The sequence below is a fragment of the Heliangelus exortis genome, chromosome 25, assembly GCF_036169615.1.
Source record: "Heliangelus exortis chromosome 25, bHelExo1.hap1, whole genome shotgun sequence".
Taxonomy (NCBI): domain Eukaryota; kingdom Metazoa; phylum Chordata; class Aves; order Apodiformes; family Trochilidae; genus Heliangelus; species Heliangelus exortis.
The window spans coordinates 1,397,611-1,423,517 of NC_092446.1; the positions used below are offsets into that span (position 1 = coordinate 1,397,611).

General features: G+C 45.8%; 1 long non-coding RNA gene across 1 annotated transcript; it reads left to right on the forward strand.

The window, feature by feature from the left end:
• Positions 1 to 354: 354 nt before the first annotated feature.
• Positions 355 to 24,846, forward strand: LOC139807611 (uncharacterized). The gene is made up of 3 exons (XR_011730631.1): positions 355 to 466; positions 21,461 to 21,575; positions 24,616 to 24,846. It is a non-coding gene; the product is annotated as an uncharacterized lncRNA (long non-coding RNA).
• Positions 24,847 to 25,907: the final 1,061 nt, after the last annotated feature.

The following is a 25,907-nucleotide window of genomic DNA, read 5'->3' on the forward strand; positions in this document are numbered from 1 at the left end:
CCCCCCAGAAACTGCAAAAAACATTTGCATTTCTGAGGTCCCTACTGAGAAGAAATAATAAGAATCCCCAGAAACATTGTCACTTCTCAGCTGGCACTGGGGGGCCAGAGAGCTGCTGCTGCTGTCACAGTATTTGACAATTTGTGGAGCAGCAGTGACCCAAAGTTGAAGCTGTCACACATCATTCTCATGTTTAAGGGTGGCTGGGCCTCCTCTGGCTCTGTCCTCCCTGTCCTGGCCACCTCACAGCCCAGGCAGAGGATTCAGCCCAATTTAATGGGAGGGTTTGGCTGGGGAGAAGCCTTTACCCCGTTTCCATGGTGATCAAATTACCTCTTTCTTTCTAGGGCAGGAGGTTAAAATCATCGAGGAGGACTCTGCAGTGGGTGGTTTGTGTTTCCTCTGGCTGCTGCTGGCCCCGAGGAGGAGGAAGAGGAGGAGGAAGCATCCCCAGCCTGGCATGGAGGTACTGGGAGCATCTTTAATTCCAGAGCTGGCTGGGTGTGAGGGCAGGGGCTGCAAAAACTGCTCAGCCCCCATGGTCAGGGATGTAGCAGCTCCCCAGCAAACCCCTGGCCCTTTTCCCACTGGCTGGGTGAGCACAGGATGCATCCCCCAGGAGAGCAGGAGCTCAGCACATGGGATGTCCCATCCCATCCCAGCTCAGGAGAGATGCTCCAGAGGAGCACAGGAGAGGGGTGGTAGATTTCCACCAGCTAAGAGCTCACCCGGGTCTCTAAAGAACAGAAACGTGCTTATCCCTCAATATATTTCCCTGGTTTTGATGTTTGTTTCCTCGGGGGAAGCCCCAGCTCTCCAGGCAGCTGCTGGGGGTCCCATGGAGCCCTTTGCCTCCTGATGCTTCTGAATTTTCCATTTGCTCTACACTGGTGCTTGGAGATCACACAATGTCCTTCCTCTTTAGCACTGCTCATTTCTTTATTTCAGAGGGGGGAAAAAGCCTTTTCTGTCTCCAGGCACTGGCAGGAATTGCCCAGAGAGGAGCCAGGCCAGGGGCTGGTTGGGAACGAGGCACAGATGTCCCCTCAGTGCCACCAGGCAAGGTGCATGATTCCCAGAGGGATGTTTCCCAGTTCAATATTCCATCAGCTCCATTTGTTGGATTTCCCAGGTCTGTGTCCTGCCCCTGTGAGCCTCAGGACCACTGATAAATGCTGGGAAGAGCTGGATTCTCTGCTGCTTCTAATCAATAAAATATTGTTTATAGGAGCAGTCACAGCTCCCACAGCCCCAGTTAAAGCAGTTGTAAACTCTGCTTTTCAGGTGGCTGCTGGCAGTGCCCTGGGGGGTTTACAGGCCTGGCTGGGGCTGTAAATCAGGCTGGAGGTTTAACTTCTGTAGCTCCTCTTTTTGCTGTTTCTTTAAAACACAAGTGGCTGTATATAGCTGTATTTATTTTTTATTTTTGCTAGGCTGTAGTTTTAAAAAGGAGGTGCAGAGGGTGGCTGGAGGTATTTTTGTGGTTGAACTCCATCAATGCCACCTCATTTGCAGGGAAAACAAAAAAAGCAAACAAAGTTTGGATAGATTCCCACTGTCTGGGTCTCCAAGAGAAGCACCACACCAGCAGCCCCAGCCAGAGCTGCACCTCCTGATGCTCTCCTGATAGGAAATCAAACTGGGCAATGTTGCCATGAATTATTTCCCCCCACTGCCTGCATGTCAGGCTCCTCATGCCTCTGGATTTCCTACCTCTTGGCCTCTCCATATCACAGCAAACTGGGATTCAGTGCATGTAGCAAGCCAGACCAAATCCCATATTCAAGTCTCAAAATATTAGTTCAGACCTTGGAGCAATATTTGATTTATGGAATACTAAAAGAATATAAATAATTTGTTCTTGTTTTCACAGGATTAGTCGCCAGATGCAAAGCTAGAAATAAGGGATAAAAGGTCTGTGCTTGCTGTAAGGCATAAAAAATCCTTTAATGATTTATTAATGTCAACAATTTAATTTTTCATATAGGCCATTGTTACAGATGTGTCTGTTTATTTCCTTGCACAGTCAAAGGGCAGTGTTTGAAACACAGTCAGAAGGATCTTTAAAAAGTGCCCAAGAACCTGTCAGGGAGCTTTGGCCTTCTGAGCTGTTTGAAGTGCTCTGGAGCTCTGCAGCCTGTAAGGATGCTCTGAGCCTGGGCACTCAGGCTAAGGACACAAAAAGTGCCAGGTTCCTGCAGGGCAATGGACCCTCACTCAGGGCTGGGGGGAAAAAAGGACCCATTTTGAAGGCACTGCTGGTTTGGCATCTTTATCTTCTCTGGTGCTTTGTCCTTTGAACACCAAGCAGGTCTGAAACCTCTAAATGTGAGGGAGAGGGGAGCTCAGGGTGGCAGAGCTGCTGGAGGGAGGTGCAGGGAAAGACCTGAATTTTGTTTTACTCGTGAGCTCTCCCTCAACAGGGGAACATCATCACAACCCAATCAGCCCAATCTGGTCCTCTACTGCTGCTTAAGCCCCAGAAGCCTCATTAACCCTCAGCTAAGACACCACTGGGGTCTCAGCTCAGTGAGGAAAAGCTGCTTTGCTCCTAGTCAGGGATTGATCTCTCTTGGTTCTGGGGAAAGGTACAACCCTCCTTTTTCTGGAGGTGATGGTGTTGGCATCTTCTGTCTGCAGCTCCCCAGCCCCAGGGCAGGCTCAGTGATGTCTCAGCAGCATTTCTGTTCTACACTGTGCTATCTGCTGCCCACCTCCTTCTGAGCAGGAATGCACCTTGCTTTGGGGAGAACAAAGCTTCAGCATCAGGACTTTATTCAGATGTAATTCACTAAAAGTACCCTGGGTCAGGGATCAGCTGGAAATAGGATTAACTCGGGGTGAGCTTAGCATAAGCACGTGGGAAGTTTCAGGTTCTGGCTGAGGGCTGAGTGCTTGCCTGGGCTGGAACTTCACCTTTGGACTTAGCATTGCAATTGATAAAGAGAGGCCTGGAAAAGACAATTGTGGGAGTGTGGACCTGACCCTGGAATGAGAAATTCCAAAGGCTTTGGCAGGGTGCTGAGCAGGTGAGCCAAGGGATGGGTGCTGCCACTGCCTTACGAGGGGCTCTGAACCATCCAACCCCTCAAACAAGTTTGCAAAAAATGAAGTGGCACAAAAATGACAGTGTGAGCTCTGTTTGAGGAACAGAAACAGCAGATAGGCAAATAAATGGATTTATTGTCTGAAATCATGAGAACCCTGCAGGATGTCTACATCCTGATCTGCTTTTCTCCAATGGATTAATGGTGAAATTTCTCCTAACAAGTTTCCCAAAGCATTATTATGTTGTCAGCAATGCTGACTCAAGTACTGTGTCTGGTTTTGAAGGACGTGTGTGCCTGTTCACACTCACAAAAACTCTCTTGCTTTATTGAGAGCAACAGATGTGAGGCAAAGAGCTCCAGAAGGAAAGTGGAGCTGTTGTCTCTCTGTCCACAGCCAAGCAGGAAATGTACATGCAGCAGGGACAGAAACATTTCAGAAATAACTTGTATTTGTAAAACATTCAGTACCTGTGAAAAGCACAAGAATTGCAGTACAGAACAGCTTCATCTGACAACAAAACCTATTGGTGTGGGAATGCCTGGCTAAGGTGTTAAAAAGAGCAATATTCAAATGCAAAATCTTCCTTCCTAATAATGGCAAAACTCTGTCCCTTGGAGTCAGTACATTTAGAACAATTTTATGGCAGTGTTGTCTGGGGAAAAATGCCTATAAGAGCCCAGATTCCTTTAATGCGAGTTGTCATCTAAATAATTCCCTATCATCAAGCAAAAAGATAATTTCGAAGGGAAAAAAAAAAATAGCAGCTTAAAGCCTCAGATACAGTCACCCACAAAATTGCTTATGAATGTGCTATTAGTTTGAGCTAAAAGTTAATGGAGAAGCTGGCTGGCCTCAGGGGACTAATAAATAGGATCCTAAGTCTTCCTGCTTCAGGGCAATGTTTCAAAATTGGTCCAAGTCCCCAGAGATTTGAAAGACCTTCTCATTTGATGCTTATTTGTTGGTCTAAGTGAGATAATGGATTGATGAGTTTCAGCCTGATTCTGAGTGAAAACCAGTTCCAGAATTATAATTGTTGTTATAAAAGTGTTCAGAGGCCACAAACTGTGTCTGAATTTATAATTCCTCCACGTGGTACCAATTTTGACCCCAGAGTGGGCACAAATTGAATATCCATGAATAATGGTTGAGCTGCATGCCCAGGGGCTGACATGGTACCTGCATGAATGTGGCTGGAAGAATTTTCTGTCTCCAAAAGGCAAATTGTGCTGTGTGAAGGAGTTAGCAGGCAGGGCAGAGAACAGTCACTTCAGGTTGTTGTGGGTATAGGGAAAAGAAGAGCAAGGAAGCAGGTGGTGGTTATCCCAGTAACCTGATAACATGGGAAATAAAGATGAGAACTGTGACAGAAAGAGAGGAAAATAATATTAAAGAGCTCTCATAAGCCACCCTTAATACTGATATAAAATGGGTGCCCATCTCTCCAGCTGCTTTATGAAGTGGGCAATTAAAGCAGGTTCTGTACCTGACCCAGGGCTCTTCCTCCTCTGTGGTGCTTGGTCTGATCTTATGCTCTGATATTTTAGTTGGGCAGAAAGAGGTGATCCAAATGCTGCCCCTCTCCCCTCTCCTTGGACACCCAGAGCACTCCTGTGCTGCTCCAAAGGATGTCACCAGGGCTGGCAGTGACAAAAGGCAAACTTCATTTCTGATACTCATGATTCAGGGTCTGGGGATTTCATTTGCAAGAAGAATACAAAAATAAGTCCCCCAGACTCCTTTTGCAGGGATGGAGTTTAGTTGGGGTGGTGATGCAATGGATGCTCTCCTGGAGCTCTCTGAAAGCCCCACTGGAGGGAGGGTCCTCTCCTCCCTCTGACACTGAGCAAGGGCCTGAAAAATGCCAGGGAGGAAAAATGCCTCCAGTTGTCCTGCAAATTCCCCCCCTGACTCCTTAACAGGGCAATAGAAACTCTTCCAGAAGAGGCAGAGCTCGGTGGGTTTGGTGGATGTGCAGTGCTCCTCCTCTGTGCAGTAATTTATCAATAATTCCATTGCTCAGAGGGCTTTGGAGTACAGGCTGTGGAGCTTTAACACAAGCAGGAAAAAAAAAAAAAAAAAAAAAAAAAGGATTAGATTAGAGGATTAGACGTTTATATGAATATGAATGGTCTTTGCAGCTACATCAGCCAGGAGAAAATTACATGGGGCTGATAATCTTCATGCTTCAGGGCATAAGCTGATCATGAGAGCTGGTCAAATTATTTGTTGTGAGTCATTTATTTGAAGAATTTAGCCCTCTTCTGTTTGGGTGTGGATCATGAGTTATTAATACACTTCTTAGGACTGTTTGACAGCACTTTGCATGGCTAGGACTGTGTTGTAAATGGCTTATCAGGGATATTCAGTCATTTCCTATCTAGGGTTTATTTTCTGGGAGTGAAGGTGAAGAGAACCCATCCCATGGGCAGCACTGAGCTGTGAGATGCAGCCCAGACCTTTCCACCCCTGCACAAGGCAGCTGCTGTCTCTCCATCAGATGTCTCTTCTTCCTGCAATTAATAATAAGCTGAAAAGTTGCTGCTGATTAGCATTAAAATATTCCTGATGTGCTCCCCATGAACAAGCAATAAATTGGTACAGACAAGCCAGAGCAAACAGTAAATAAGCAAATGTTGACTGCCTCTGGGGAAGTTCCAGGCTGAGGCTGGTTTCAGGATTTAAATAGCAACATTTTCTTCTCCTGCCTCCTCCAGGTCCCTCCCTGGCAGGTGAAGCTCCCACCTGCACCAAGGGCTCTGTGGCTCCTGGGGATGTCACCTTCTGCAGAGTGACAAATCTCCAGAGGGTGAAGCTCTGCAGCTGCCCCAAGCCCCCACCTTGCCCAAAAAACACATGTATGTGTGTATTTATGTGTATTTATGTGTATTTATGTGTATTTATGTGTATTTATGTGTATTTATGTGTATTTATGTGTATTTATGTGTATTTATGTGGATATTTGTGTCCCTCTTCTACCTTCCTCTGTTTCTGTGAGACTCTTGGCACACTTTGTGCCCTCCTGACACAGGAGGGACTGGAGCAAAAAGGGGGCTGAAGATCAATACAAGTTAAAAGCAAATTAAAAAAATGTGCAAAGGGCCAAAGCACGTAGTTGGAAATCCATTAGCCTCTGATTTATAGTTTTGTGACCCATGATTGCTCTGCTGTGTGAGAGAAGCGATCACAGAGCCCCTTCTCTTCCTTGGAGAGGTTTGTCCAACCACAGAAAATTCTCTTGTTTAAATTAAGTTGAATAAACCCCATGTGGCCTTTGGCTCAGGTGCAGTGGGAGGATGATTCTTGTTGTTCACGAGGGAAGGTTGGCACTGCCAGGGGGTCACTGGGAGCCTCGAGCCCCCCATGGGTGGCAAAGAAGGAAAAAGAGGAATATCTCCACTTTGGGATGCTCCAGCCTGTCCATAACCACTGAGTTTTTAGGCTGGGATGATCCCAGCAGTGTTCTGGCAAACTCAGACACTCCTTGGTGGCTTGAATCTCCTCCTCTTGTGTTCCTTGTCAGGTCAATTGGGAGCCTCCTGTTCCCAGACCTCTGGAGGCAGCTTCTGAACTGCTGGAGGGACTGTTGGAAACCTTTATGGCTGTGAATTCCTCTGGGCATCTCTCTGCCTCACTCAAGTATTTCCTCAGTATGTATTACAAGTCCATGGGTTTTGTTTTCTTTTTTTAAATTTTTTTTTTTTTTTCTTTTTGTCAAGCTGGTTCCCCTCTAGTCTTTGATTAATAGCTCCGAGAAAAAAAAAAAAAAAAAAAAAATCCTCACACTCCGGTTTCAAGGAAGTTTATGCAAGTGACAGTTTTCCTAACACGTCTGGGTAGACTTGCAAAATATTGTGGAGGAGAAACGTGTGTGTGTGAGTCTGCAAACAGCCGTGCTCAGCACCTCCCCTCTGTAAAGCCCAGCAGGATGGGACCTCTCGACCTGGCAAGGGTTTTACCAAATGTCCCACTCACTGCAAACTCCTTGGGTGTGTGGGGGGATGTTCCCTGAGACTGGGATGCAGTCAGTGGGGATAATGCTGTCCTCCTGGGATGCCTTATCACTAGTTTAACAACCTGAAGGGAGGAGTCACCTCATGTTATCACTTCAATGGAGCCGTTAAGCACCAAAGGTATCAGAGCTGGGTGGAGGCATCAGCAATGAGGAGGCAAACTTAGAGCATGGAGGTGGGGAGAGGGGTTGGGCTTGGGTTTGTGTAAAATATTCGGTCTGAATGCCAAGGAAAAGCAACCAGCATGGATATCCCCTAGGTATAAACAGCACTGCCCCAGAAAAAAAACAACCAACCAACATGTTCTTGGACACAGATGTAGGAACTGAAGCAGTGGGGTCAAGCAGAGGGGCATGGCCAGGGCTGATCTTGGGGCACCTTGGTATGTTGAGGCTCCAAGACAAAAATATCAAGTCAGATTGAGGGATTTTAAGTGCAAATCAACCTAGATGGGAAAGGGAGCCTGTTTATGTGTGAGAAAGAGCAGCATGGGCACTGATTTAAGAGTTACTGCTCCAAAACTGTCTGTGAAGGGTTTGTGGACAGCTCTGAACTCATCAGCTGAAGCCTGAGCAGAGGCCAAGAGGCAAACAGAGCTGGATGAATTATTGAGGAGGAGATAGGAAAAAAAAACCCAAAAGAACCCTGGCACAGCTTTATAAATCCTTGGCATTCTCAGAGCACCAGTCCTGGCTGCTGTTCATCTTCCAGCAGCAAAACATTCCCATTCCCCCAGAACTGGAAAAGGTGGGAAGGGCAGCACCAGGGATGAGCACAGAGCAGGCTTCACTGCTTCACTGCTGGACCTTGGGGCAGAGGTGATGGATGAGGGGTTTTAAGAAGTGTTTCAGGAATGGTTATTTGTGAATTCTCACATTTCAGGTAGTAGGAGACACCTGCCAAAATTCTCCAGCAGAAAGCTTAAAGCAGCAGAAGGAAATGAATTTTTTATATAACTCATAATGAAGCCGTGGTTCTCTGTGCCACCAGGTGTCACAGGTGCTGAGAGCATAAACGGGTTTGAAAAAAGGGATGAGGTGAATTCAGAGAGTCCTTAATGGATATTTGGCTCTCAAATCCAGGTGAAGTCCCTAAGGAGCTGGAAGGTGGAGAATGTGTCAAGAGAGGAGCATCTGGAGCTGGCCCTGGGGATGTCTCAGGGGAGATCAGCACAGGCTGGACAAGGTTTCCAGGGAGGAGCTGATCCTGGTGGTATCACTGGTGGCAAGGAAAGCCAGAGGGAAATAAACCAGGGGAGGATTCTGCTGGTGCCAGGAAACCTTAACACTGGTGAGCTCAGAAGCTCCCAGCTCCTGCAGCACCGTGAACTCAATGGTTAATGAGAAGAAAAATGGAGTTTCCTCTGCTCCCCAACCTGCGGCCGTCACCTAAATTGGAACCGACAGAATTACCATTGATACAAATTAAAAACAAATAAAAAGGGTACACAGAACTGATTCGCAGAGTTCAAACTCCATTACCAACTGATTTACTGTGCAGTGACCTGTGATTGTTTGCACGGAGAGAGCGCGGAGCTGGGATCCCATCGGCCTCCTGGCCACGTCTCCCACCAGTCAATAAGCTATTTAATTTAATGGGAAACAGTATTGACAGAGCTGGAATGCAGCTCCAAATAAAAAAAAAAAAAAGGGGGGGGGGAGAGAAAAAGATGCAGCTGCAAAGAGCAGATAAAGTCTTCAGCTGGGGGGTTCGCTCGTCGGGTGTTTTCCCTTTTGTTATCTCATTAATTAAAGTCCTGAGAAGTCTCAGCTGGGTTTGGGAGTGTCAAAGCCTGGCAGGAAAGGTGCTGAAGGCATGGTTGCTGTGGCAGAGAATGGGGAGCACAGGGTTGTACCCCCATCCTGCAGAATAAATGAAGCAATGAAGAAAAAAAGTTTTGCAAAAGAAAAGTCGGAGGAGGAGGAGGAGGAGGAGGAGGAGGATGATGCTTTTAAGCCAAGTTCTTTCAGCACCCACAATTTCCTTGGTGCCTCTTCACTGTGTCTGTGGTTGGGGGGTCTGGAGGAGGAGGATCAACCCCTGACTGGGGGCCTGAGGCATTTATTGGGCAGTTTTAGCAGAGCGTTCTGGGGGGGGGACAGAGCTTCCAGCAAGTTCAGGAGGAAAAGAACTACTGGGACTGTTGAAATCTTTGGGGCAGAGCTGTGGCTCGGGGGGTGCTGGGGTCCCACCTCTCCTGCTGCCTCCCTGACTCCTTCAGATTTCTCTCCCAGTTTCTCTGCTTGTCTCAGAAGTGGGAGTGAGCCCTTTCCCTGCCCCCCTGAGCTGCTGCTCAGCAATAACTACACAGCTGAGAGGTGGCCCAGGCTGCAGTAATAGTGGTCCTTATTATTATTGTTATTATAAGAAATGCTCATTTATCTATTTAGAGTTGCTTTTCCTGAGCAGGCTCGTGGCTTGCTTGTTCCAACAGCTCCTGTAATTTCTGTTCAGTGAATGCAGGCACACACAGTTGTGTTTGCTCATGAATTAATTTGGTGGAGTGAGATTTTTTTTTTTTTACTTATTTATTTGTCTGGGTGCAGGAGCTCAGCCTGGCTGGGGGGGGACAGGAGTGGGGACTTGTGTGGCCTCTCTGATCACTTGGCATCAGAGGGCACCCACTGACAACCTGGTGATCCCCCACTGCAATTTCTATGGGAAACTGAGTTTCCAAGCTGAAAGTTTTATTTGCTGTGCTAGAGGTCAAAAAACCCCCACGTGTGTCCAGGCACAGACACCCAGTGCTCAGGGGGGATTTCCAGTTGGGTGGCACAGCAGAGCTGGTCTGGTGCTGCTTTTGGAAAGGGGAATGTGGCTGAGAAATGGAAACAAAAATTCAATGTGAAGGAGTGAAAAGGGGCTGGAAGGAAGGGGGGCAGAGCTTGTTCTGCTGCTGCTGACTCTCTCCAGGTCTCCAGTGCCTCCCATGGCACTGATGTGGTCACTGCAAGGAACCAAAAACTGATTGAAATTCAGAAGATTTAGAAAAAATTCTTTATTAGTAGATCCAATAGATTTCAGAAAGAGGACGGGTGCCCCAAAGAAACAGAGATTCTTGATCAAACTGGGTTTTAATTCTTAAGTTGCTGAGAGAGCCTTGTGGATGGACAACCCCCTGCACGTCCCCAAGCTCAATGCCATGATTCAATTTCCAACTTCATTAAAGTTCAGCACCCCCTTGGAAATGAATTCAGAGCTAACGAAGTGATGTGTCAATGCATAAACTTCAGCTGATTGCTTCAAGTTTTCTGGAGTTAGCAGCCTGTAAAGAAAACACACATTTAAGTAAATTAGAGTAGCAAGCGAATGAGGTGGAACCATCAAGAGGAGAAGGAGCTGGAGATAATCCATATTTTAAATATTACAGTGGCTTTTGCAGTGTTTGGAAGAGCAGTTTTATGTGGGATTTTTTCTGCAGAAGGCTTTGGGTTTTTCTCTGCCATAGGACATGAACAGCCAGAGTCTGGCTGGGTACCTGGGGCTGTCCCAAAGGGCTGCAGAGTTGCTGATCTGGATTAATCCCAGTCCAGACCAATCCTGAGGCTCTCCAGGACCTTCCTGTAGACTCTGAAGTGAGCCAAGCAGATGCTGAAGGGCAGGAGCATCCTCCAGCTCCTTTTCTCAGCCTCCAGATCTTTTCCTTGGGTTCCCACTGCCACTGGGCTTGGCTGCAGGACCTGGGAATTTCTGATGTGTGTGATGAGGAGCAGGGCTGAAGGCAGAAGCCAGAAGGAAAATGCTTCCTAAACCAATTTCCTCACCAGTCTGCACCACACTGGGCTTTTCCTCAAAGCAAACCAACAATTTGCAGGTCTGGCACAGTGGGAATTCTGATCCCTGGAGCAAGGAGATGGGGAGGGCTCCTCTGCCCCTGTCTGTGCTGCTCTTCCTGCATCCTTTGCGTCACTGCCAGAGGAGGAGGACGAGGACACAGCTCTGTTATTCCAGCTCAAGGCAGGGAAACAAAAGAGGAGTTGTGGAATTGTTGTTTTTTTTTTGCTGGTGGAGAGGTTGGGTGTGTGGGAAGCAGAGGTGCAGGGGGTGGGGGAGCTGGGGGCTTCTCGATGCTCCTTTTCCTATAAACTGACTTGTGGAGGATGGACACCAGACAGGAGAAAGTGTGCTTGCAGGAGCCTGGGGTTTCTTATTATGTTTGGTGGCAAAGATTTCTTCTATGGGAAGCATTATTTCAGGAGGAAAAAAAAAAAAAAGGCATTTTGGAATGCAGACCCAGAAAAGCATGTCAAATGAGGAAAACTTTGATCAAAATTCAAATCCAACTCAGCCTGTAGCTATCTCCTGAGCAGCATGCATTCTCCTGGATGCTCCTTTTTTGCCTTTTTTTAAGAACAGGAACATGAAGAAAGTGCTTGGTGTGAGGGAGGTCAGCAGACACACTGCATCCCACAAGTTCATTTTAATCTCCTTTTCTTTAGCATCACTGATTTGCTTTCCCAGGTTTGGTGGATCTTTGAGGAAAAACCTTTTATCCTCCTCTTTCAGGTGCTCAGTGACGTAGTGGTAGGGAGACTTTGTGGCCTAATTATGGAAAAATTCATTTCTGAGGGGGGTGTCTGGGCTGCTTTTCCTCTGGGTATCATTTCATCCCAGGCTGCTGGTGCCAGGAGCTCCTGGGCTGAGCTGGGATGGGGTGAGCAGCAGGGAGAGGTTTTGTCCCAGCATCCCAGCACCATCCTGCCCAGCCCTGCTCCTCACACACTGCTGGAAAACCAAGGTTTAAATCACTCCTGAGCTGCTTCCCTGATGCTGAAAAACCCAACGTAGCAGGGGCCATGGATTTAAAATATAATTACCTTGATAGGAGAGGCAGGGTTGTGTGTTGTGTTGTGACATGAAGTTACATTATGCTGTGACAATTATTCTGCCTTCCTGAAGGGGAAGAAGTGTTTAAGATCTGTTAAAAATCAGCCTGTTCTGACTCCATCTCCAGCTCCACGCTCTGCTAGCAACATATTGGTGTATAATCACAAGTCTGGCTGAATATATTTCATAAAAGCAAGAAACCCAGCAAAGTTTGTGAGACAGAGCAGTAAATATGTCCTGGATAGCACCCCTTGCAAGAGCTGCAGCCTCCCTGTCTCTGGGAAAACACTTGTTTTATGGTTTTTTCCTGGCAAGAACAAGAGAGCACCCAGGGAAATTCTCAGGCAGCAGAAATAAAGCAAGCAGGAGGGGGCTGTTTGTCACCCCAGCTGTAATGACACGAGCAGGACAGGGCTGGGTACAAAGGAGGAAAGGAAATTCAGGAAGAATTAAGCCAGGAGTTGTTTTTAAATAGAGCTTGGCTGCAGTTTTTGGGTCAGCGAGGGTCAGACTCAGGAGCTGGGTGTGCATGGTTGGAAAATAATACTGAGTCCTGGTCCTCCATGGATGTTTGGGGAATCTTGGAGATGCAGGACCCAGGAATAGGGTGTTCAGGTAGAGCAAAATCCTTGATATGCAGAGGCCACAGGATTTTAACTGATTAAATAGGCTGCATGATCCAGCTTTGCAAGCCACTTGCTAAAAACACCCCTGAAAACAATAAATTGTTATTAATTTTAAATCTGCTTTTGAGAATAGGCTTCAAAATTCATTTAAGACAGCCTGTTTAAAAAAAAAAATAAATTCTTGCTGGCGAACTTGCTTATTTGAGACAAATGAAAAGAGAATGGAAGATGGATGTGGTTGTGGGCTATGTTGTCATTTTTTTTTTTTGCTTTTTAGAGAGAATTACTATGTCTTGGCAAAGATTTGGGTTTGTCAACTTTAGCAAAACTCTTAGAACTAAATCAAAATGAAGGAAAAACTTTTCCTGTCCTCAAAAGGCTGGAGAAAAAGAAAATTCTGCATAAAAAGATGCTCTTTGCAGACTGGCAACAACTGCTGGAATAATATCACAGATTTCATTCTATTAAATAGCCCTAAGTTATTTTAGGAAGAAAACCAAAACCAATAGGATTTGATGAAAAAGGAGAAGCCTTGACTCTATTTCTGTCTTCAAAAAGTAATATCCTGTCCTAGGACTGGGAGCAGAAGTGGATGTGATTGTCCTTGCAATTCAGTCCCTCCTGCAAATGGAGCAAGAAATGCTGCATCACAAATAGAGAAAGTCACAAATCACTGACAGCCCAGGGAGTGAACTCTTAAAACAACCAAAAAAACCCCCAAAAAACCAACCCAACCTTTGTTTGGCATCAGTATCATTCATCCAAGGGCACGCAGCCCTTTGCAGGGCACAGCCCCAGGACTTCCCAGAAAAAGCAGGGGATTTTATTCCTGTTTTGCAGGTGAGAAATGGAGAATTTAAGTGCTTTGCTTTAAGGGCAGTGAATCAATGGCAGCCAGGAGTGCAGCTCAGCACCATTGTTCTCCCACTCCCATCAATTCCTTTGGCTTTTCCTGGAGAACCTTCTGCAGCCAGAGATGTGCAAGGAGGGATTTATCCCTTCAGGAATCAGATTTTCCTTTCCCTTTTTCTTTGTCTTTTCCTTTTCTCCTTTTCCTTTTTTTCCTTTTCCTTTTTTTCCTTTTCCTTTTTTTCCTTTTCCTCTTTTTCCTTTTCCTTTTTTTCCTTTTCCTTTTTTTCCTTTTCCTTTTTTTCCTTTTCCTTTTTTTCCTTTTCTTTTTTTTCCTTTTCCTTTTTTTCCTTTTCCTTTTTTTTCATTTTCCTCTTTTTTTATTTTTTTTTTTTCCCTTTTTTTTTTTTTTCTTTTCCTATGGCTAGTGCTCAATGCATGACCATGTGTAGCTGTGTATCTCTCCCCCTCTGGGTTTGCTTTTCTCCCATGCCCTCCCCCTGGTGATTTCCATGGTGTGTCCTGGGGTTCTGTACTGCCTTGGGGACAGCTCAGCCCCCAGCCCTGGGCTCTCCCTCAGCTCCAGGGCAGTCAACATCTCCCTGATGGTACCAAGGACAAAATTCCCATCCTTGGAGTTAATTCCATGCTGGAGCAGGGACAGGAGGAGCCCAGCTCCAGGCACCCAGAGCCAACCAGGCAGAGCTGTCCCCAACTCTGCACCAGAGCCTTAAAGCTCAGCCCAGAGACCACTGCCTGTGGAAAATGTTCCCTCTGAGGTTGGGGTTTGAACACCAGGGACTCCTCCTGAGCCACCTTTATTAACATCATAACTCAAGGAAGCTTCTCCAGGAGAGCAGTCAGCAGAGCATCCAGGCTGCAGACTGGCAGGCAAATCGATAGATTTAGGGCTTAGCACAAATCAATATTTAAAGAGGCTCCAAATGGACCTCTCCCCTTCCATCTGTCTGCCAGAGCTGGAACAGGGCAGCCCAGCCCTTCTCCAAGTGGATTTAGTGGTGACCTCCTGGATATTCCTTGGCTCCACAAGTTCTGCAGGAGCTGAAACCAGGATCAAACAAATCCATAAAAAAAACCCTGGAGTAGGAGCAGAGGGATTGGGATTCTGCTGGGTGGTGTCTGGGTGCTCTCCTAAAGAGCCCTTGAGTCCCCTCAGAGGGTGGAAAATGCTCAGCAAAACCTTTGAGTTTCCCCTTGGCAGGAGGAGCTGCTTGGCTGCAGATCTCTGAGCTGCCACTGGGTTGTTTTATCCTCCCTGGGCACGCCAGGCACAGTGGTCACCAGAGATGTCACTTACTAAATTCTTTATTTCTCTGTTTTGCTGACCAAGGTCAAGAATGAAAACGAAACCGAGGACTTTCAAAAAAAATGTGGGATTTGTATTTTATTTTTCTGCCACCCGAGAGGACAAATTTTGGACAGTTCAACTTGTTTTTACCTTGGTGGGCTATTACTTCATTCTCAGGTCCCTTAAATCAGATTCTCCAATCTTGGGCAAGTGAACAGAAACCTGAGCCTGACAGTATCTTCTTGCTGACTTTGGTTGTTTGTGTCATGTTTCAGGCTGTTTTTTTTTCCTAAGGGAAGCTTTGGCTGAGTTGCTTTCAAAGCAATATTCATCCTTAACTTCATCATAAAGCACTGAGGAGAGTTCAGATAATCAAATCCAAGTCCTCATCTCCTGAGAGATACATGAGATCTGCACTGTGTAATTACTCCTTTGTGGGGGGGTCTGTCCTCATTTGATGAGCTGAGATTCAGGCTGATCCTGAGATGCCAGAAGGTGAAGGTGTCTGCTCTGCCCCATCCAGTCTCAGGCTCCCAACACTAAGACACCAGCACAAATAGTTATTTATTATTATAATAATATTATTATTCTTGCTCTACCCCACTTTTTTTTTGTTTTATTATTATTTAGGTTGGAAAGAAACAAACTGATCAAATTAAATTAGGATAGCCTGAACGTGTAATTAGTGTTTATCAAGATTTTAGCACATACTTGGAACAAAAGCTTGATTAGGGGATTAAACCTTGCACAAAACCTGAGCTTTTCCCATTGGGCTGCTCTGCAGCAGCCTCTGAGCAGCTGATCTGGAGCTGCAAGGAGCAGAAGTTGGGTTTGGAGAGAAGGAATCCTGGGGATTGCCACAGGGATTTGAACACGTTTGGTGCTGCAGCTTCAGTGGACTTGGAGAAGATTCCTCAGGTTTTAGTGCTGGTGAAGGGAAAGAAGATGGAGAAAATGGGCTGGAAGGGGAATAACCAGCCAGGGAAATAATTTCTTGTTTCTGCCAAATAGGAAATGTGGGGGGGATTTTTATTGTTAGTGTGATAGCTGCTGGGAGAGGGATGTCCCATGGTCACAAAGGTGGCTCCTTGGTGTGACCACGTTATCATCTTCTGTATTACTGTCACCAGGAGTAAATAATAACAGTAATAACAGCAAGAAGAGTGGAATGCAAATTAGGAATAAGAATCTTCATTAGAGAGGGTGATTAGTGCTGGGTTATCTGCATTGCAAAGTCTCTGGGCAGCTCTGAGTTTAAACTGCACAGAAGTTTTTTTTCTCCTGAACTTCTTCAAGCTTTTGTTTTACATCCCCATGGTACTGGAGAAAGGGGTGAGGACAGGAGTTTGCCTGCCTTTGGATGCCAAATATAATGAGCTTGTGCAGGAAATATTGAGGGATGATTCAGGGTAGAAAGCAATGAAATTACTGCATGTCTGTGCAAGTGATGTGGGTTCTCTTCTGTTTTCATTTCCTGGGCTTTGCCATTCTTTGGCTTGCCTGACCCCACTCTGCCACCACCTTTCCTGCAGCTGGGAATGCCCCAGGAGCCCTTCCCTCTGTTTTCAGGAGCAGAAATGTGAGCAGCAAACATGAATGTGAAGAAAGAAACCCTTGTAGGTTACTCCTGACCCTTCCCTCCCTCCCCTTCCTTGCCCTGACTGCAGTGGTTGTTGGAGTTTGTAACTTGCCATTGATTTTATTTCAGTTTCACTTGGCCATCCTTGGGCTTCCACCAGTGCCCTCTTTTTTAATTTTTTTTTTCCTTTATCAGAACAGAAAGTGGATTTCAAAGGGGAAAAAGAATAGGGCAGATAAAACCCCCTGAGCTTGGCAGTTTCCTGGTGCCCAGCAAGGGCTGCAGAGGGTGGGCACCTCCAGGTTTAATCACCAAGCCCTGCCTCTTCCAGCTGCTTGACAATTAATTGTAGCTGAGCTTGTTGGAGCTACAGGGGGGACGGGGTTTGTTCCTCTCCAATTTCCACACTTAAATCTCTTCTTGCTTTAAGTGTGCCCACATGCAGTCGTACACCTGAGCTAAGTCTGCTGCTCACACTGAATCAATACAATGATTTATGCATAAAAGCCCAGAAGCCCTGCAAAACAATCGTGCAAGTAATTTTTCATGAACCAGACTTTAAGCGCTTGCCAAGAGGCTAAATTACCCTCTTGTTAAGTGTTGTATTTTGTTCTTCCTTCTTTCTTCTCCTCTGTGTATGCCTTAATATTGATAAGTGTTCTCCAGCATGAGAGAACATTTGCATTTTTTGCTAAACATCGTGTGGCTGAACACATCAAAGGATCCTTTTGTTCTTTCCCTATTGCATATTCCCTCAAGTTCAGGACTTGATTTTGGAGATAGCTGTGTGTGTCGTGGCTGGAGGTTCTGTACTGGGGCTTGTCAGTAAACCTCAGCCCTTGGAAGCCTCCGAGCACTTCTCTTAAACACACAAAGTGCCCTGGAAAGCCTTTTCCTCGGATACAGGAGGAAAATGTTTGCATTGAGGTTCCCTTTTGATTCCCCTCTCTGCAGAGCTGACTCAGTGCCTGCCCTGCCTGTGCTGAGCCTCCAAGTAGCTGCTGCAAATCAAATTAATGGCATTAATAATTTCTTTCCTTCCTGATGTGGCTGCTCACAGACCTCTAGGGTTCTGCATGGCAACACCACCCTGATGAGGAGCTTGGATGCTTTCAGCATCTCTCCCCATCTGTAGCAGCCAACGAGGTGCCCTGAGCCCCTGCCCAGCTCCAGCACCCAACCAGGGGAAGGGATACTCGGACTTTCTCTAAAAACCCCATCCCTAATGAAGAATCAAGTCTTTAACCACCTTGTCTGCCATAAAAAAATTTCTACGGCAACCTGGATGCTCCCCAGCTTAGTGAATGTTTATTTAAATGCCCATTTTCTGCTGGTTTGTTGCCATTGCTGTGTTTGAAAGTTCTCAAACATGAAGGTGCCCGAAGCCAACATTTGATTCTCGTTATGTTATGACTTTTTTATCCCCTCCATAATTTGAATAACACTCTGTTTAACTCAGCAGCTGGAGGGATATGGCTTTTTCTTCGTGTTTGAGAAAGTGAAGCTGGTTCTGCAAAACCCTTTGGTTTTCAATTTAAAAAAAAAAAAAAAAAAAAAAAAAAAAAGTCTGGTGTGGGTAGCAGAGTGCTCATTTTCCCTAGACACCTTTACAAGGTTCTGGAAATTATCACCCAGGGTTTTTATTTACTGCAGTGATTAGTATAGCATAACCACTCAGACAGAGAGCAAAGTGGCTGGCACAAAGAGTGCTTAATGGCATGCACACCTTTCCATTAGGAACCAGATTGATAGTTACCCACTCTGAGATTTCCACCTCTTCAGGGATCATTACAATCAATTAGCCTCTCCCTGGCTAGCCTGGGCTGGAGGGTTTCAGCTGGATGGATTTTAATCAAGCTCCCATCTCATGGCTGCAGCTGGAGCAGGAGCTCAATCCTGCATCCTCTATGTCCCTCCTCATCCTCAGCCTGGGGGCTCTTCCCACATTTCCAAAGAGCATCAGATCCTTACAAAGTCCAAACCTCGGTGGGAACCAAATGGATTTTATCCTCCTTAAGGCAGGATCACTTTTAAAACAGATTTTCCAGGGCACTTTTAACCACAAAGCATCATTTCCTCCCCAGTCTGATGCAAATGGAAATGAAAGTCGGGTTTTATTGAGGTTTTCTTACATTGGGCTTCTTCCCCCTCCTTTCAGATCCCCTCTGTGTTATACTCATTTCAAATATTGACTCACCAGATCCTGTGATTGATAGAACTCAAACATATTAGTCTTATTACATCCTATAGACTTTAATTAACTTCAGAGGGTGGTATTATACGTTTGAATACTGAGATGTGGAGCAGTGAAGCAAATGAAAGGGAGAAAAATACCTCTGTGAATTCTCTCCCCTTGTGTATGGCTCCTGCCTCCAGGCCAGGAAGGTTTGGGAACCTGATTTGGGGCTGTAGCCTGGATTTGAGACACTGGGGGTCAGGTTGTTTGATTTAAGGATGGTCAGACTGTACAGCAGCTTTATCAAGTTGTGAGAACCATTGGAAAGAAGTTCTGTTCAAGCTGGTGATGTTCCAAAGAGAGTGTCCAGACTACAGGGAATTCAGTGCAGGTTTGCAGGCAAACTCACATCCTCGTGGATCAGCATTTAGGATTTCAGGGACCAAAGCTAATGGGAAAGGTGGAATCAGTTTGCTTCCTCACAGCTTAATGTAATAATCACCACCAAAAGTGCTTAAAAAGAAAATAAAAAAATTAAAAAGGTTGCCCACAGCCTTTGACACACACGCTCATGGGAAATATGGCTTAATGCTTTGAGGTTGCTTCATGTCCAGGAATTTTTTCCTTAATTCCATTCTCATGCCCTTGTGCATTCCTCCCAGCCAGCAGCATTTCAAGTCCTGCTAAACTTTTATCCCTGGCAGTGCCAGAGGTGAGGGGGGGGGATTCCTGGGCAGGAGGTGAGGGGCTGCACACCTTGGGCTGGGCAGCAACCATTTCCAGTGGGAGCTTCCCCCTCCTCACTGGGGGATCCACTGGGCTCATTACCTGATGTACCTGGGTCAGTGGATGGCCCATTTCATTAAATAAGTGATAGATTATCATTTTGGGTTTAAATGAACGATTCATTTTGTTTTCCATTGGATAATTTACCCAGTGAGGATAAATTTACCCTGTGCTCAGCTCAGCAGCAGCATCTCCATCAGTGTCTGGGTGAGGATCAGCACTCACTGCACCTCCTTGAATGGTTCATACATCTCTGGTATTATCAAATCCTGCACTCAGAAGCACTTTACATGCAAAATGGGATGTGCAAAATGTCCAGTGTGTTATGCAAATAGGATTGGCTGCTTCTGAACCTGCAAAGTGCACAAACATGGAAATACTGTTTGCAATTTATTTCACTTTTAACAGCCCGTGTCTACACGTAATATTGAGTGATTCCTGTAAAACACCTTGTCTGGGAGTCCCCTCTCTGCCTGGGGGGGACAGGGGATACAGCAATGTCACAGCCAGGACAGGGACAGAGCTGATCCCAACCTGGGGAGGTTGCTGGAGCTGGAATTTGGCCAGGATACTGGAATGAGCCAAAAAAGCATCTCCCTGGGACAACTGGTTCCAGTTGAGCTTGGTCTGTTGCACCCAGCCCCTGAACATCTCTCCTGCTACTTGCAGCTGTATAAATCATTCTGCCTTTAATTACTGAAACCTGGTATTACATCCATACAGCACAGAGTAATCTCAAATAAATGGATTTTTTGCCCTGAAATTAATACTTAATCTCCTGTTTTGCTGATTTTTTTTTTTTTTTTTCACTGACTGAATGCTGTGACCTTGTAGTTCACAGTGTTCCTGGGACTCTGCTCCACATTAGAAGCCGTTTTCAGGAGCAGAAATTGTGTGAGAAACCAGGAATTTTATAGCAGGGAGATTTAATTTAGATAGCAGGGGCTGATCACTGAGGCCTCTTTTGTACAGCACGAAACTTCCCACGTTAAGCAAAAGCCTGGGAGCAAAATGAGGGGAAGGCAGAGCAGGAGCTGCTCCTGGCTGGGTACCTGTCCCTATGGACCTCAGTGTCCCATCTCCTGGAGCCATTCCCAGGTGTCCCTTCAGGATGTGAAGTGTCACCTCTGCCAGGCAGGACAAGCACCCTCCCTTCCCAAGCCTTTGACTCTCTGGTTTTTTATAGGCTGAGTTTATCAGAACAAAGCCTGTTTATTCCTCTGGTTGTTGGGAGCAGCTGGCACCCATTATGATGAATCACACTTCTGAGTGCTTCAAAACTAGAAATGTGAACCAAAACTGCCAAAATCTCTCTCTCATTCTTTTTTTTTTCTTCTCTTTTTTCCACCCCCCTCCCTCTCTCTCTCTCTCTCCACAGCTGGGTGGATTTCTACCATCTTGTCACCATAAATGACCTTGGGGTTTGACTTTGTGATTCATTTGACATAAATTTAGTGGGTGCAAACCCCAAGTTGGCTCCTTTGCTATTGCCATGTGAAATGCTCAGCTCTGAATGTAAAACACCTTCCCCTGAGCAGCTTTCCTGGGAGCTGCCAGCATCCCAGAGAGGTTCAGCTGCAGACCTGGAGATGTGGCCACTCTCCAAGTTTGACCAAACTTTTTTTTTTTTTTTTTTTTTTTTTCCTGAATCTTGGCAATCAATAAGATGCAATTTATTTTTACAGGCATAAATCATAAGTGTCTCTTAGTGCTCAGCAAGTGCATTCAGTCTTGGTAAGGAGACAGAGTGATCTACTCTTTGTTTTGCTCTATGAGCTGTTTGTCACATTGAAGAGGCTGCTGTGAATGACTCACTTCACTTTGAAGAGAGATTTATTTTTATAAACCATTATTTCTTTCTTTCTTTCTCTCTTTTTTTTTTTTTTTTTTTTTGTTTCAAAAACAATCCCTCCCCTCCCAGCTTGCTGCTATAATGGAAATTGATGTTTGAGGGCTGCAAGGAGCAGCCCGGGGTTCCTGTCCCTGCTCCCCGTGTCCCCCCAGCTCTGGGCACTGGTTAGGTTGGGATCTACTGGTGGGACTGGGGCTGCCTGTGTGTAGCACATCCTGCCCCACAGCCCCACTGGAACCGTTCCTGGAAATTACTCCCAGATGAGAAAAAGAGGAGGCAATGCTGGCATAAAGCAGGAGTGTAATGGTTTCCCCACTCTGGTGCCTGAGTTTCTGTTAGAAAGAAAGAAAGAGCCAAGCTCACAGGTGTAACCCCAACATTTCCCTCCCCAGGTGGGCACAGGACATCTTCAGCCCTCACTGAAACCCAGCAGATGCTGGCAGCAGAAGTTCTGGAGCATCCCAGCCCCTGGGGACAACCCTGGACCATGTCAAGGAGAGTCAAGGGGTGAGTGGCCCCAGGGTGCTGCCCAGCTGGATGGGGATGGGGATGCAGGGATGGGGATGTAGGGATAGGGATGTAGGGATAGGGATGTAGGGATGGGAATATAGGGATGGGGATGTAGGGATAGGGATGTAGGGATGGGGATACAGGGATGGAGATGCAGGGATGGGGATGCAGGGATGGGGATGTAGGGATGGGGATGTAGGGATGGAGATGCAGGGATGGGGATGTAGGGATGGGGATGCAGGGATGGGGATACAGGGATGGAGATGCAGGGATGGGGATGTAGGGATGGGGATGTAGGGATGGAGATGCAGGGATGGGGATGTAGGGATGGGGATGTAGGGATGGGGATACAGGGATGGGGATACAGGGATGGAGATGCAGGGATGGGGATGTAGGGATGGGGATGCAGAGATAGGCTTGAAGGGATGAGGATGCAGGGCTGGGGATGCAGGGATGTGGGGCTGCTGTTATCTGAGGCAGTGGTGGGGCTGTTCCAGGCCTCTGGGGCCATGCTCACTGCTGGACTCCTCATTTCCCCCCTCTTTCAGTAGCTTTTGGGGTTTGGCTTTGCTGCAGCCCATGCAGAGCCCTGGGCTGAGGTGATGTCTGAGGGATGGAATTCCCTGGAGGACATGGGAGTGTCTGTAGCCTTGGACTTAAGAAGCTGAAGTTGTTCTTGTGCCTCCCATTTCTGAGCTCTGCTGGCAGCTCTGCAAGCACCCACTGAGCTCAGTGAGCTGGTTTTTTGTAGGGTTTGTAGGGTTTTGTCCTGTGGTTGGACTTTTGTCACAGTGAGAGCTGGAGAAGCAGGCTCTTCATTTAAAATTCGTTTATATAAAAAGTCATTCCTACCTTGTCTGGGATCATCTTCTTGACAGTGACTTATAAGTGATGTTTCAAAAAATATGCAAAAACTCCTGCAGTGGCTCGAGCCTGTCAGCAATATATGCAAGAAAATTGCTTCCTGACCTCCATCATTTCATAACCTGAAGCATGAGGGCTCATAATCTCAGAAACTGAATATACTACAGTTCCTGAAGCTTCAGATTCTCATCTTATTATTATGGGCAGATTGGATAGCAAATAGTTATAGCTTAATTTAAATGCCCATTCTAATCTTTACTATTTACTTCCTCTCCAGCTTTTATTGAAGTAAACAATCCATTTGCAAAATTAAATGCTTAAAACAAAATATGAGGGGGTTCCTGTGGGGAAATTTAGGCCTCAAATTATTTATATAAGCTGGACAGAAGCTGGTAACTGTTTTATTTGAGAAGGTAAAAGCTTTTCAGACATCTTGCTTCTGCTTCAGAACATTAATGTGAGACCAGAGATCAGTTTGTCTTAATGTTTCATTGATTGAAGCTGATGCTCTTATGGCTTTGTGCTAACGAGGAGAGTGTTAGGGATGTACATTTAGTTTTAGCTGCCTGCTTTTTGGGGGGTGATGTTTCTCTCCAACCCACACATCATTTACAGCAAGGTACCTCAGCTCCAGGTGCCAGGTTTGGGCAATTCCTATCACCTTTTCTTCCACCTTTTGTTCATATTGTTGGCTGCCATCCCACTCCCAGGACTGGAGGGGTTTTGGGGGGCCCCTGTCCCTCTGTGCTCACTCCCTGACCCCACTCTGGTGAGGGAGGAATCTGCAGATCTCTTCCTCTGTCTGCTCTGGGCAATATTTATATCCATTAATATTCTTCCCAGCACGGAACCAACAAGGAAATGAATCTTTTTTGGTCATTTCCCTTATGCTCTCCTTTCTGGGGGCATTTTAATTCACAGCTACCACAGGTTAGGGAACCTTTCCCCAATCCTGGTTGAGCAACCCATGGGAAATCTGGGTTAACAGGGAGCAACTCTACCCAGGGACTTTCTTCCATTTTTCCACTCATCAACGTTGTCATCTCCTTTGACAGAGTATTAATGCTGCACACAAGCATGGAATAGAGACTGGGGGTTTTTTCATTCAGGGATCTTTGTCCTGACAAACAGACTGGCACAGACAACTTACCCCAGACACTGCATGAATTTTGCCTTTCAACTCAGCCAATTTCTTGAGAGCCCCTGGCCCTGAGCCACGAGTCCCCTCTCCTTGCTCTTGGCTCCTCCTCTGCCATCCATCACTGCTGCCCCAGCTCCCCCCCGGCTCCCAGAAGGAATCTGGCATCTGGCTCATGTTTTATCCCAGGTTCTGGTCTCTTCCCTTTCAGCTTGGTGTCTGGCTCCGAGCTGCTGAAGCAGGGAGGGATCTTTCTCCTGAATTCCGTGGGCTCTGGATCATGCTTTGCTCTCCTTGGATACCTCCCCCTCCGTTTATTCCTGAGGTTCCTTTGCCTGAGGGGACACAAATGAACCTCCCCCTGTTTTCCCCGTGTCTGCACTCCATCTATTCCATAGTTTGTGTTTACTGACTCTTGATTTGCAGCCATTTAGCTGAGATTTCTTCACACTCAGCATTTCACATCTCATGGGATGCCCTGTGAGGGTTGGTAACTGGTGGGATGTGGAGTGTTTCACAGCGAGGTCAGCCTGGGTCAGGAGGGAGGGAAAGGCACAAAAATACCCAAAAATCCAGCTTTGGGTTGCTTTGGGCCAGGGCTTTGCAGCCCAGGTAGCCACAGGGAGGAGCGTGGTGGGACTGGGAGCAGGGGGACACTGGGCAGAGCAGGGTGGGAGGCAGGGTGCTGGAACTACTGGGTCAGGGACCCTTCAGTCACCCCCTGTGACCCAAAAGGCAGAGGTCTCATTCATCACCAGGTGATTTATTTTATTTTATTTTATTTTATTTTATTTTATTTTATTTTATTTTATTTTATTTTATTTTATTTTATTTTATTTTATTTTGTTATATTATATTTTACTTTATTTTATTTTATTTTATTTTATTTTATTTTATTTTATTTTATTTTATTTTATTTTATTTTATTTTAATATATTTTATTTTATTTTATTTTAATATATTTTATTTTAATATATTTTGGTTTATTTTAATGTATTTTATTTTATTTTAATATATTTTATTTTATTTCCTTAGGAAATATTATAATGGAATTTGGGCTTGCATCACCAGCTGAGGAGCAAAGTGCCCCCATGGCAGAGCTGGGGACAGAGGTGGGGACAGAGCTGGGTCCTCCCAACAGAAGCAGAGATCTGGTGAGTACAGAGCAGCTCCACACCTCTGTTCTCTGAGCTGATGCAGAAGCTGCCTCCTTAAATTATTCACTCGTTTGCCATAGTTTGTTTGTTTTATATTTAGTCTGACATAGTCTGGAGGTCGGAGTAATTTTCTAACTCACTGAATGATCTTTTCTGATTCTCTTAAGCACTTTCTCTGTCACACAAAACCAATTTTCAATCACAAGTACAAAGCATCCACCACAGCCAAGGGACATTATTTCCTGGGAATATGATTTAACAGTTCTGGGTACATTTCATTTAAATACATTTGCATGGTGAGGCCAAGTTAGCCTTTGACTTGGGGTGAACCAAACCAAACCCCTTTCCTTGCAAAATCCTAAAGAAGGGAGAGACCCCTGGAGCACCCGGGTTAAATGCAGGGTGGTGGGTGCTGTGAAATGCAGTTAGAGAATTTCTGCCTCTCTCTTGCTTTTTTTTTCTTTTTTTCTTTTTTTTTTCTTCTCTTTTTTTTCTTTTTTTTTTCTTTTTTTTTTTTCCTTCTTATTCTTTTTTTTTTTTTTCTTATTATTATTCTTTTTTTTTTTTTTTTTTTAAAGTAATTTAAGTGAAGTGCTTGAGTGTTGTGGAGGGGATCTTTAGCTGGGTTTTCACTCATTCCAAGCCATGCTTCATGCCCACTGGAGAACAAACCCTTGGCCTGATTTTGGTTTGAGTGTCACAGGATGGGAGTTTGCTGGGGGCTGCAATGGGACAGGAGGGGATGGGAGGAGCAGCACTGGTTCCAGTTAAAGATTTCCCTGAGCTTTACAGAGGAAAGGAAAGAGCATTTTAGAGACTGGGAAACTGAGGCAGCCTGGTCTGTCAGGATGGAGAAGGACAGGAGCTCTGTCCCCCTGGTTTTCCCTGGGGATGGAAACCCAAGTCCCTGGAAATACCTTGAACTCAGGGCTCAGCTTTGCTGAGGATTTTAAGCTTTACCAACTAACCTGAAAATTCATTTTGCTTGCTGTAATGAGGAACACTTCCAACTCCCATTATTTCTAAAATCCCTGTGATAACCCCTTCTTGCTGCCTTGATAAGCCTGGAAAATGTTCAGATCCACCAAATATTCCCTGCTGGAAGTTGTGCCTTCCTTCTGCACTGGGAAAAATAAACGGGGGCTTTTGGAAGGAGAAAATGAGCAGACT